Source organism: Hetaerina americana, unplaced genomic scaffold (genome assembly GCF_022747635.1).
Source record: "Hetaerina americana unplaced genomic scaffold, ioHetAmer1.1.p SCAF_137, whole genome shotgun sequence".
NCBI classification, from domain to species: domain Eukaryota; kingdom Metazoa; phylum Arthropoda; class Insecta; order Odonata; family Calopterygidae; genus Hetaerina; species Hetaerina americana.
In genome coordinates this window covers 136,842-149,639 of record NW_027286481.1, presented here as the reverse complement: position 1 = coordinate 149,639, position 12,798 = coordinate 136,842, and positions in this window count along the sequence as shown.

The following is a 12,798-nucleotide window of genomic DNA, read 5'->3' as shown; positions in this document are numbered from 1 at the left end:
TTTGATGTAACGGTAGCCACTTTGGCCGATTGAATGGTATTCCTGGACCTGGTAAAACATGTAGTATACAAAAGAATCTGGGTACATGCTATCGTCCAGGCACATGGCTGGGAAACAGCCAGGTGATTTCAAGAACCATTGGGAAATGCCCTGCTGCGGCTGCCCTCAAATACTATCCAGCTGCAGCCCACCATTATAGAACAAGCATCACAACATCAATGATATCAGCCATCAGGACAGCCTAGCAGAAAAGCAGGAGCCAAGAATGCCTATACTCAGTAACCCAGGCAGCTCTTTTGGGGCAAAAGACGGTGCTGAAACACCGTGTTCCCTCACTGCCAGGTTTGACAACTGAGCAAATGCCTGTGCCCAAGCCATCACTCCCTGTGGTGCCAAGCCATCTTAACAAGATGGCTAATGAGCCTGGGGTCCTTGTTGAGTTCCTCAGAGGTTCCAGAGACTCCAGACACCAAGTAGTGGGAGACAGACTTCTCATCTTCAGGAGAATCAATGGTAAGTGAAAGTGATAAACAGGAAATAGTGACAAGTATGTCAAACACATTGGGAAATAGTGGACTTGATATGGACCCATACAAAGAGACAAGTGTGTAGCAATTGCCACCGCAACTTGCTACGCATGAAACGCATGACAATAACAAAGGCCAGAATTATAACTCGGAGCCAGACAAGGAACGGGAGCCAAGGGAGCAGCCACTGTTACCAGGAAAGCAAGAATAAGAAGGAAAAAGTACTCCCTACCTCAGGCAGATACCAATATAGATGCGCATCCTTCAGGCAGACCATCAGTTGGGATGCCAATGTACCAGGACCAGAAGGAATTTAGACAAGACTCCCAATGGATCTTCAATTGGTACCCAGCCTTATGCAAGAGTGGGTGCAGGCAGTTAGTAGTGAACTGTGCAAGAAATTCCAGGTAGTCCTGAAAGCATATCTGGACAATTGGCTAATCCTGTTGAATACAGACCAAACAACGTTGGTGCAACAAATAGTCCAGTTCATACAAGTAGAGCTAGGATTAATGGTCAATCTTGAAAAGAGCTTGTTAATTCCATCAGTGAGAATAAAATATCTGGGGATACATGTAGACACCGCTTTAATGTAGCTCAGCTTGACAAAGTACACATTAAAGCAGATCAGATACATCATTGATGTGGTCCAGAGAATTCAACAAAAGGATATACCCAAGGCAGCGGCATATATTGCCTGGATATCCTACATTTTGAAACTCCCCATATTCTTAGTCCAGGACACGGCAAGTTGCAACATCACGTGGCTGGAGTGCCTATGGGATGACAATAAATGGCAGGGACCCAGAGTGTATTCCAATGATAAGTACATTTTAGATGTGTTCAGTTACAACACCCTATTCCAGGTAGCTTGGGTGATCCTGATGCTTTCAACTACTGAAATATGGGCCATAGAGCATTAGAGACCAATTATGGAGGCTTTGGTGGCCTAAATGGAGGCCCATCATGCATTCAGCATTGCACACCCCGATACGAATGTAATAATTTATCCTGATGATCAAGCTGTAATTTAATCCCTGACTAAGGGAACATGTGTTATATTTATGTGTCATGATATCTTGTATCTATTTATGAGCTTAATTAAAGAATGGTCACAGAATGTGACCTGGGGGTACATTCCCTCAGAATAGAATCTGGCTGACCATCCTTCTTGGACTGTCCTGCCTCCCTATGCCTACTTAGCCTCAGATTTGGGAGTCAGGTGGATATATAGGTGAGTTTAGGCCTGTGTTGGTCAGTTGGTCAAAGAGGGTCAGAGAGGGAGTGCCTTCAGATCACATCCAGTCCTGTATACCTCTGATCATCCTCTGCCATTCACCCGACCTGACTTATCCTTAAAAGGTAACAGATATCACCCTTGAAAACTATTTTCCCGCCCTTTCCATCAAGGAGTCAGCTGGAGAGACATTCATCTCGGAGGAGATCTCTGAAGACCTGCAGGGCGAGTTGGAGGAAGAGGAGGAGAGGAGAAATGGGAAGTTGCTGGAGAACAGTATGGTGGTGGTGGGAATCATCTCAGTGACACCATACCGGATCAATGCCGGCTGGATCCCCAACAGTGCTGCAGCACCATCTGCTGAGGAAGCAGTCAGGTAGGATGTCATTGATGTTAAGGAGCCAAGGTGCAATGGAAATAATGAGATGGCATCCTGGGATGAATTGACCCTTGGCACCAACTCGCTCAAGTTGGGTCAGCAGCTGATCCTGTCTTAATCCACGCCGCTTACTTAGTGACTTAAGCCACTTGGCTAACAGGTAGTCCTCCATGATGGAACCCAGCCATCCTGAGGAGCATGAACTCATGCCTTCAGAGTCAGAGGTGTGATGGACAAGGGCAGAAGTGTGCCCTGACCTTTGCGGTTGGAGTGGATTCTTGAAACAATAGGGCAAAAATCAAAGAAAAGAAGAAATGAAATACAATCCATTTAAAGAAGTTGTATTTCCAAATTGTTTGTGTAGAAGAAGGGGGAAGGAGCTGGATTTCCTCCCAAAAGTATTTTCCCACATCTTCCCACCCCCTTGCCTCTACCTTCTTCAAACCCGGGCTTTCCAGTAAATAATCTTATTTTCTAGGTCAATATTTCTTAAATAATCTTATTTTCTTCCTTTGCATCAATAAATATTCTATATAAATAACATGTCATTAAACTTGCAATCATTTATTTCAAAACCTTTATGGCTATGTCTTAGGTGAACCCTGGCATTATATAATAATGAGCCCTGAAACCCTGATATTCATGATATTATATTTAAGGATGGACAAAATAGTGAATGAAAATGTTGATAAAAGCAAAGTATTCATAAACCTATCAAATGATAATTTATTATTGGTAGAAGTGCACATGGAATCTACGCCCTTGATCATCATCTACATACCAAGCAATCATAAGCAGAAATTAATTGATAGGATTTATCAAATTTACAGGACATAATAAATAATGAGTTCATGCAGGTAAATAAGGCAGCATTTGTAGCATACAATAGTGATATAAGATTGGAATAAGATGTAAGGCAAATTAGAGATGGGAATTAGGTCCGAGACTACAGTTTGTGCACACAAATTCACCACATAGAGAAAGACATTGAGTTCTGCAGGTTAAAATGAGGATAAGCCATTACTTAATCCTTGTTTGGACACTAAAAGACATAGGTATGCATGAAAAACGCAAGGTAACTCAGATAGGCATTAGTTAGATAATTAATACTAAGATTTAGGTACAAATAAGCATTAGGATAAATAATAAATTAACCTAAATTATACTAGTATAAAAAGAATTGTATAAATGCTGTCTGAGGCTATGGAAAGTTTACAGAGTAAGGGTGGAATTTGTGCACTATACAGTAATGAAGACTAATTGTCATTTGTTCAATGCCATTGGCTTGCTGCTTGTATTATAATTTCAGGGAGAGAGTACTAGGAAGGGAGAGATTGTGAAGAATTGGATGAATTTGTAAAAGTGCATTAAATAATAAATAATGCAAGTAAGCAATAATGCAATACAAAGAATTCATCTTGTCTTAATGCTGGAATGTGTATGATCAGTTACCATATTACTTGCCTCATCATTGTCTGACCACTTCCCATTCGACAAACATCTCCCCTCACAATTTCCCTAACAAAACTGTCTTTATTCTTCCCACAATGACTACTTTCTGATGACTACCATCAAAATTACTCATGAAAGTATCCTTTCTTTGTTCTTGAAATATCTTTATCCGTATTTTTGTATATATATGCATGGTCAAAAAGCATTGTTTCAATAATAATCATAAGTATGTGTGTATTTATAAATATAAACACATATATATTAATATATATATATATATATATATATATATATATATATATATATATATATATATATATATATATATATATATATATATATATATATATATATATATATATATATATATATATATATATATATATATATATATATATATATATATATATATATATATATATATATATATATATATATACATATGCATGAAAATACACATAAATATATACATATATATATAAGTGTATATATATATGTATGTATATGTGGGTTGCTGTAATCCAGTAGGTAGAGCATTGGACTGCTGACCGGAGGGTCCCTGGCCCAATTCCCAGGCAAAGCACTCTGGGCACCTGCAGCTCCACTAAATCTAAAGTGATTTTTAGGTACCAGGTTTTCCTGATAAAGCTTAACCAGAACAGAAAGGAACTGGCCCCCAATACCCTGATGAGGCCTGATATTGAATCTCCAGGGCTAGGGCCCTTACGGGTGGCTCCTGCTCCCTAATGCTCAGCAGTAATGATGACGGCTCCCAAATCCGGTCCGCTCAGCTTCAGATTCAGGAGTTGGGTGGATAGATAGGTGGGACAAGGCCTTAGTTGGTCAGTTGGTCGAAAAGGTTCAGAGAGGGAGAGTGCCTAGGAATCTCTCCATTGTTCATGATGGTTACCCCATCATGTACATGTCAAACCAGTTGACCTCACCCATCTTCAGTCTGAGACACACCCAACAACAAACAAAGCATCCAAAAGTTGGACACCCATCTCGACCACAGCCAAGTCTCTCTCTGCCATGTCCTGGAACAAGGAGCATGTAGATAATGCTGAGCATGAGGGAGCAGGAGCCACGCGCATGGGCTGCAGCCCTGGAGACATAATTTGAGTCCTTATCCCAAGAGATGCAGACCATTAGGACATTGCAAATCTATCCCAGTTAGTCAGCAAGACCAGTAACACTTCTATCACCAGCACCAAGGCCGACACTGGGGAAGATGTTCGTGGCACTATGCTCTGCAAGCCTGGCCACGTGGATCATCCCACCAGAGGACAATGATGAGGTCCTCACCCTGGGCCATCAAGATAAGTTTGGCAGGAATTCATCTAAGCTGGCCCGGCATGACCTGCACGAGTTTGACTTAATGGTAGCCATTATGGCCAATTGAATGATACCCCCAGGCCCAGTAAAACATGTAGTATACAATAGAATCTGGGTACTTGCTTTCATCCAAGCACATGGCTGTGAAGTAGCCATGCAATTTCAAGAAATATTGGGTAACATCCTGCTGCGGCTGCCTTCAAATACTATCCAGCTGCAGCCCACCATTATAGTACAAGCACCACCGCAATAGCTATATAAGCCAGTAGGACAGCCCAGCAGACAAGCAAGAGCATAGAATGCTTATACCCAGAATACTGCAGATTCTGGGATAGCCCTTTCAGGGTTGACAACTGAGCAAATGCCTGTGCCTGCACCATTACTCAGTGTGGTGCTAAACCATCTGAACAAGTTGGCTAATGAACCTGGGGTCCTTGTTTAGTTTCTCAAATTTCAGATCCCCTAGACCCCAAGGAGTAGGAAACAGACTCGTGGTCTTCAAGAGAATCAATGGTAAGTGAAAGTGGGAAACAGGTAATAGTGACAAGTGCATAAAAAACAGGAGGAGATACAGGACTTGATAGAGACCCGTATGAAGAGAAGAAAAGCAGGAGCCAAAAACAGAGTGAGAAGGAGATTACCGATTTTGATTGTGATGGGTGACTACAGTTGAAATTAATTTACTGTTGATAGTTGACAAGTTTCATTCAGACTTTGTTCAAGTTATTTTTCTAGGTGTGAATGTTGATAGCTAGGAAAGTTATATTTAAGTCAGATGTAGATGAATTGTAAGATACTGTGGAAAGGAAGAAGAAAAATATATGACAGTACAGTTTGAGTGTCTCTTTCATGAAAGAACTTATGTTTAATTTTACCCATCAATAGTTTGGCATATGCAGGAGCTATAGGAATGCACGTTTACTGCATTTTACAAAGACCCTTCAAAAACTAAGATATTGCATTGTTCTTCATGGAAAAACTAATTTATTCTCAACTTTGTATAAACCTTAAGAAAGCCTGAGAATTTAAAGTTGCCTTGACTATTATTGTATCATGTTTTTATCCTTGTAAACAGCTTCATAATACTTGAGCCATACCTTTCTCATGCCGTGTCATAAAGCCAACTGGCTACTGCTCCTTGCACTTCCTCTTCTGACTGGAATATCTGTCCTCCAAGGTATTATTATGCAAGAGCTTCTGAACCCTCCCCTTACCCTTCCACAAAGTGAAAGTCACTGTACTAATGTCAGAAGATATTCCACAACAAATCTGTGAAAGAATATTGTAAGGGCTATGGCATCTTTGCATATCAAGGCATGTGAGTGATTTGTAGGCCACTGGCACAGAGAGAAACTAGTAAGCCTTAAGAGAGTATGAGTGTATGTGACTAGCAAGGATCAATGCTGCTTTGTACATCCAAGCTAGAGAGTTTGTTATTATTTTGCTTTTATACTTATATGACGTGTGACTGATGTGTAACTGGTGCAAAGGGAACCTCTTTTAAGCCCTAATTGAATATGAGTGCTTGAGACTATCAAGGATCATTGCAATATAGTACATCCAAGCTAGATAGTAGGTGATAATTTTTCATTTATTTTAATTTTAAATAACTATGTATAATAAGTGAGCCCCTGGTGCAGAGTGAAACCTCTTGTAAGCCCTGAAAGAGTGGGAGAGCATACAACTAAAAATAATCAATTCTGTATTGTACATCAAAGCTAAGGAGTGTGAATAATTTTCATTTATTATTATACCACTTTTAATTTTATTAATTGTGTTTGAGTGCCTGAGACTAGCAAGGATCTATGCTATATTACTGAAGCTAGATAGTAAATTATTTATTTTCTATCTTCCATTTCATTTTTCTAACCATTTGTGGTATCTAATTATTTCATTTATTTGTAATTTTATTTATTATTATTGGCTTTATTTTCTGTTATTTATTTATTTTTATAATTTTAATAGATTTACTGCTTATATCTTCTCTAATATCTCTCTTTGCATATTTAAAAGAGTATGGCATAACCAATTCAATATCAACAGCTGAAAAAATGTTGACAAAATAAATGTGAAGATCATCAGAGAAACATTGATCACCTTTATGAGATGTCTGGAGAGTCCTTGATTTTCTTTTCAGACAATTTTTCCTAATGGTATAAAGCCAGCATTCAGCTAATTTGTTTAAATACAATACATATAAAATTGACAATATTATAGTGTATAGGACAAGCTTTACCGGGAAAATTGCAACGTTTTTTTAAAGAAAATTAGTAAAATTTAGATTTTTATGCAATTGATGTATTTGCATCTCCAGATAGATACCATTAATACTTTAATAAGCAAATAATTCCCAAACCTGAAAACACTATTAGGTTTAATATATGACCAAAAGAGGGATATATAACCATATTGTATGAACAAATATGCATGATAATAGTGTAAAAAATAGAAATTTTGCTCCTTTCAAGCCTTAATAAATACTTCTAGAGAATTGAGAGAATTTTTGGAGGGCCATTTGAAAAATAAGGATGCATAATGGGCAAATTTCCCAATTACTTACTGAACTTTAGTTTGTAACTCAGTGACTGGTGTTGAGAAAATAACATAAAAGGTAATAAAATTCAATTAATATCAGAGTAGAAAAGTTCTGCCATTTTTGGAGAAAGCAACTTTGGACCAAACATTTTAACATCTATATATATAAGTTCAAAATTGTGTATATGCTCTTTGTAAGGCTCCTATTGCATGGATACCCAATAAAAAAAGGAATTTTTAAAAATGAGAATGAGTATTGTAATATCTTACCGCTAGCATTAGAATTTCCTCAATTGCTCTGTTTGAATTTTAAAACCTTTCATGTTATTTGCTCAACCCCAGTAACTGAATAACTGATTAAAGTTCAGCAAGTAATTAGAAAATTTGCCCATTATGCATCTCTGTTTTTCAAATGGCACTCCATAAATTCCCTCATAACCTCAAATTAAGGTGCATTTTTAATTAGATACATGCGAATAGTTTATAAACTAATGCATACATGTTTGTAGACCATATTCAAAATGACCTTTGAGGACCATTCCTTGGGCCATATCTGGAGGTAACCTATTCTCTTATTATGTATGCAAAATTTTTTAGTCATTATATTCATACAGTATATTTCCAGGAGTATCTTTTACAAAAACATTCAATTATTATAGCAAGATAATCTAAAACTTTTATTATCAAGTTTCAGTGAACTAGAGAGTTAATGAATTGGGGATTAAGTTTTTTCAATGATGGTAACATAATCCAGTTGCTTTCCTAAGGAAAATCCTCATTAAGTAGAGAATTCTCCTGAGAGTATGAAAAGGCGTGATAATAAGGGATAAGTATAAAAGTTCTCAACTTGACACAGGAATGCAATTTTAATCAGAGATATATTTATGATTCCTTCCTGAATGCATGTCTGTTTAGTTTGAAAGGCAAGTTCCAAATTTTTCTCTCAAATAGTTTTTTAAACATATTGTAAGAGTACTAGTCTTTTGTGTTTCTGATTAAAATTGAAAAACTTGAATTTCTTGCAGACGTGAAATTCTACTTTTTAAATGAATTAATTCCTTAGGAAATTCACTTGGAGTTTATGAAAGTATAGGGGGACTAATTCAATTTCAGCTGATAAAAACTGAGATGCTGAAATTTAACAGGATTCTAATATCCCTTTGAGATGACCCACAAGATGGAGAGCCATCAAGTGCTACAGTACAGAAAAATATCAAAATATATACAAAATAGTACGACATTAGACGATTAAAGGGGCATGAGATACGTAAGACCTTAAGGATAGCAAAGGAAAAGTTGCAAAATAACTTGCCTAAGAAATTTGGATGGGTAAGCTCAAGGCAAGGTGAGTGCTGCATTTGTTAAAAGCCCTTTAAAAGCAATTTCCCAAACAATGTTTTGGCAGATTCCAGACGTTACCAATACATTATCAGGTGGCTTAGTGCCAAAGAAACCAATGGTGAACACATATGGTTTAATAGCAGGAGTATTTGGGTAAATAAATTTTTAAATGTTTCGATGATAAAAACTTCCTTCATTAACCCCATGTGGTTTGGACTGAAATATATCAAAGCCTCTTTATCAAGAAAGCAAAGCCCACAGAAATACCTGCATTATAATCTATTTTCATATAGAAACATATATTCACAAATCCTAACATCCTGACCCACTTGCCCAAAGACAACATATGATTAGGCAAAGTGGAAATACAACTAAAAAATACATTTGAAACCCAAGGTATAAAAAACTTCATTCATATTCCCAATTGAGTCATATTTCTTCAATAGCAGTGGGAGTATTAAGGATAATCAAGTTGGAAATGTTTGGATGAGAAAAGCTTTCACTATTGATCCCTTAATTGACCTAAATAGATAAAAATAAGGTACTTTGGACTGATTTACCTCAACACCTCCTTATCCTGAAGGATCATTCCACAGAAAGTAGTAAACTTCTTATCTCTATTTTTGTGTAGAAAGAGATACTCTTAACTCCTAATTTACTCTCCCCACCAGACAATGTCAGCAATACAATCCTCATAATGTTCAGCAAGAGCTGGGGAATACCCTTGCAGCATTTCAGCATTGATATATAAAGGCACGTCTATAGATGTCTACTTAATACTAATTAAATGCTGTGCATTTGAAGATGGATCTCTTTAGTATCTTCTTACTTTAAATGAAGTCATGCAACAATACGTTTTGCATCACATCAGGGTTGTTGATGAACTGCCAAACTTAACAGCACTCTTAATGAAAAATCCACCTTCACTGAAAAGCGTAAGTAAAAAATATATTCTCATAATGTCCTACACTATTCCTCTTTCATATCAACAACCTATCTAAATATTTACACGCAGTTGATTCATGCATAGGTCATCAACTGATTGGAACATTAAGTCATTGTAGCTACACTTAATTATATTCAAATGAATGATAGTCAAACGAAATTTTTCATAACTGTTAATTTTTATTCAAAGAAGTTTCACAAAACAGAAGAATGATGTCATAGTTTTACAAACTTAAAATTTATGTATTATAATGATCTTTGGTAGTGATAAAATTATTTGGAAGTTTTTTATCATTAAATAAACGTCATTATCTAAATTATGCATGTCATTCATACATTGCCTCTGTACTTCTTGGGAGAAGGATTTTTTTAATTCGAGCACTTTAGTTTTTTCCTTGTTTCTAAGCCTGCCTTTATTCAATGATAAAGGTTGTTTTTAAAATTCTCACGAACATATCAACTTCATTTCTGCTTTCAAATGTATGTGGCCTTCAATAAGGCTCCGGTTATGAGCATGAGTGAATGAAATTGAATATAATTTACATTGCTCCCTGATCATTTTGCAGTGTGTGACTTCATGTGTGACTTGAGATTTCTTTTCCGAATGAATGCTTTAGAACAGATGTGGCACCTATGTGGTCTTTCTCCAGTGTGTGTCATCATATGCCTTTTAAGATCTCTTTTCCAAGCAAATGCTCTTGAGCATATCTCACACTTGAGACTTTTTTCTCCGGTGTGCACCAACAAATGCCTTTTAACATCATTATTCTGAGTAAATCCTTTAGAACAGATCTTGCACTGGTATGGCTTGACACCAGTATGTCTCAACAAGTGTATCTTTAGATGACTATTCCGAGCAAATAATCTTGAGCATATCTCACACTTGTGTCTCTTTTCACCAGTATGTGTCAACACGTGCCTTTTAAGACCGCTGTTCTGAGTAAATCCTTTGGAACAGATTGTGCACTGGTATGGCTTTTCACCAGTATGAATCAACAAGTGCGACTTTAGAGTACTATTCAGTGCAAATGCTCTTGAGCATATCTCACACTTGTGCCTCTTTTCATTCGTGTGTGTCAACATGTGCCTTTTTAGATAATAATAATGAGTAAATGCTCTTGAGCATATTTCACAACTATGTAGGTTTTCTTCAGTATGTGTCAAAATGTGCCTCATTAAATACTGCTTTTGAACATAACCTTTCAAACATATAGCACATTTAAACGGTCTTTCTGCATTATGTGATGACTCTTTGAGCGCAGGTAAAGTTTTGATGAAGTTTTGGGTGCAGAATTCACGTTGGAACTTCCTTTTCCCAGCATGCACCAAGTTGATGTGCCTTGCAAGGTCATTTTTTCTGTCAAATGCCTTTGAGCAAGAGTCACAATAGAATTTTGTTGCATTCCAAACATGCACATGCAAGACATGATCTTTGAGAAGGTCCCTTTGTGCAAATTCCTTGTAGCAGATTTGACAAGCATGCAATAAAATGCCTCCTGCATCTTTCCCTGCAACATCTTGTTTCTTACAATTATCTGAAAGATTTAAAGAAAAGTAATCTTATCAATGAAAAATTTTAGCTGCAATGAACAAGTTTTTTATCTCCAGATGACATTTAAACATTTATGTACATAAATTACTCCTATAATATAATTGTACTATGGCATGTGGGCTCATTTCAGATGATTTTCATTATGCCATCTTCAATAAAGCTAAAAGGCCAGGGACAAAGCACGTCATTATCTGATGCTGACCCAATAATGTATTCAGTTTTCTTCTCAGAAAGTCTGCTGAAAATATTTGTACTCAACACAAAAAGGTTAGCAGAATACCGTTTAGCTTCTATAATACCTTTTTCAGAAGATATGGGCCAGGAAATTTTTTCCTTGAGTTTTTATCATCAAATCATCCATTGAAGTTCTATTTGAAGTAAAGAAATCTCAAATACAGATCCTTGTTACTATATTCCCTGATTTTATACAATCATGTTTAAGAATTATTTTCATGTTCTATTAAAATTATTTAATGTAAATGATGATTGAAAATTTTTAATGTCAAGAAATTAAATTATGACCCTTGCACAAGAGTTCACCAATTTACTAAACTGATGGCTTCTTTCAACCAGCTTGCACATTCCATGAGCACCTAATCGTTGACTTTAAACATACAAGTACAAAGAGATACGCAGTAAAATGAATATAGTTTTCTGGTGGTAAATTGACTTACATACATAAAAAATTATCAAGAAAAGGGTTCAATGCCATCACGCATTACATTTCCACAATTGTTTACTTGGCATGAACAAATGCCTAGAAAATTAAATTTGTAAAAGGATTTTGAGAAGAAATAAGAATATTTCCTGTTTTAAATGAATGGAATCAGAGAAAAGACTGGTGTATAAAAAAGGGAAATTCATTTCCTAGGGAATAGATAATTAATTGAAATTAACTGTGTGGCTGTTTTTTACCCAAAGCACAAAGTCCAACAATAGAAGTTAAAATACCAAAATGACAATATTTAAGATGGGGACTAGGAGAATGAAAATCTTTATTGATTAATAAAATCCTCAATTCATTCATGGACAAATTACTAATCAGGTAAAATGGTCATTTTAGTAAGTGATAAAGTCATTTTCCTCAAATAATTTATGTTTCATACTAAATTTATTTATAACATCTATTTATTATGTGAAACTACTATTAGTATGGCAATCCCTGATTTCCAACTGAGACATATGGTGCCCTTAAAATTACTTTTATACCTAATTTTGATACAATTTATCCAAAAAAGACATTTCACATTTCCTGGCATAACTTTTCATATAGTTGTCCTTTAGATTGCTAGAACTTTCTGCAGCAAATAAATTTTTCACAAGAAATTTAAGAAAGAAAATAAAACCCCCACTTTAAAGTTCTGTAAATAAAACGATTTAAAAACATATTTATCGCTTAAAAAGGAAATTTATTTTTAGGTTTATGGTCTGAAAACAAAGTTTATGGTGGTTTCTTTAAACAAAAAAAAGTATCAGTGTATAATATGTGACAATT